This window comes from Vicia villosa, linkage group LG5, assembly GCF_029867415.1.
Source record: "Vicia villosa cultivar HV-30 ecotype Madison, WI linkage group LG5, Vvil1.0, whole genome shotgun sequence".
Classification (NCBI taxonomy): Eukaryota; Viridiplantae; Streptophyta; class Magnoliopsida; order Fabales; family Fabaceae; genus Vicia; species Vicia villosa.
Genome location: NC_081184.1, coordinates 6,383,700 through 6,384,893, shown reverse-complemented (window position 1 = coordinate 6,384,893; position 1,194 = coordinate 6,383,700). Strand labels below are relative to the sequence as shown.

Below are 1,194 nucleotides of genomic sequence, written 5' to 3'. Positions count from 1 at the left end.
TACAATATCTGAGACTTCTCGTAGAATTCATAACAAGAAGCTACCGTGAATTCTCTCTCCGAAGTTCCGATCCAAACCACTGTATCCTTTCCTACCGTCCACCCATTAAAGTCCTCCAAACGACTCTTTAAAGACATCAATTGATATGATTTTATTGATGTATAAATTAAATTGTCTCTCAAAAAAGTAAATTTGTTATACATAGATGATATATGACCATTAAATTTTAAATTTTTATTATTCTAATGTTACAAAAATGATATTTGAAATAATATACTTTTGAATTTGTTGGGATTTGAATTTTTGACCTCAAATAGAAACTCAATACGTGATTTTGTCTTTTGAGAAATGATGAATTTTAAAAAATATACTCAACTAACTAAGTATATTTAGTTGGAGTTATTATTGTGTTGTTAAATTTTTTAGTTCAAAATGAGTTTTAAATTCATATCTTTCAAAATACTTCTTATACTAAGAATAAAATATTGTAGTGAGTTGAATTTGGGGTACACTATTGATATATAAGAAAATGATATATGCATTATATTATATTTTTTTCATCTAAAATTGTTTTAAAAAACATAAATAAATTGAAAAATGAAGGGAAACGGACTGATGTGTTTCTCAACATATAAAATGAAACACAACTGTCCATTTTATCAACTTAATTTAGTAAAGAATACTTTTGGAAGAATGTAATAAACACAGAATAACACCGATAGACACTATCACTGCTTAGTATCCAAACAACTAAGATTTCACATATACAGTAAAATAAAACAAACAAAAAAGCGAATACAGAAGAAGATATATGGTAAAAATTGTATAAAAAATTAACAGTTGGCTTGTCATAAAAGTATTATTTGTTGAAAATGATGAAAGAGTAGTATAACATTTAAATAAAAAAAATAAAAAAGCTAAAACTAGTTTAGATATACTATACCAAAAAAATTGTAAAATTTCTTTTATATAAATTTTATTAATTGAAAAATAGTGACTCCGATTTTGAATTAAAAAAAAAAGAAAGATAAATTTTAGAAGTTGCCTCATATGATTATTAGTGATGTAGCAAAAATAGTTTGATGTGACAAAAATAATTTTATGTAAAATTTCTTTTATTTTAATTTTATTAACCAAAAAATAATTGCAAGAAAAATAGAAATATTGTTTTATAAGTTTTTATGAGAATATATA

General features: G+C 23.2%; 1 non-coding gene across 1 annotated transcript; it reads right to left on the bottom strand.

The window, feature by feature from the left end:
* Positions 1–595: 595 nt before the first annotated feature.
* Positions 596–738, bottom strand: LOC131608516 (small nucleolar RNA snoR135). Its single transcript, XR_009285771.1, has one exon. It is a non-coding gene; the product is annotated as a small nucleolar RNA snoR135 (small nucleolar RNA).
* Between the last annotated feature and the right edge of the window lie 456 nt (positions 739–1,194).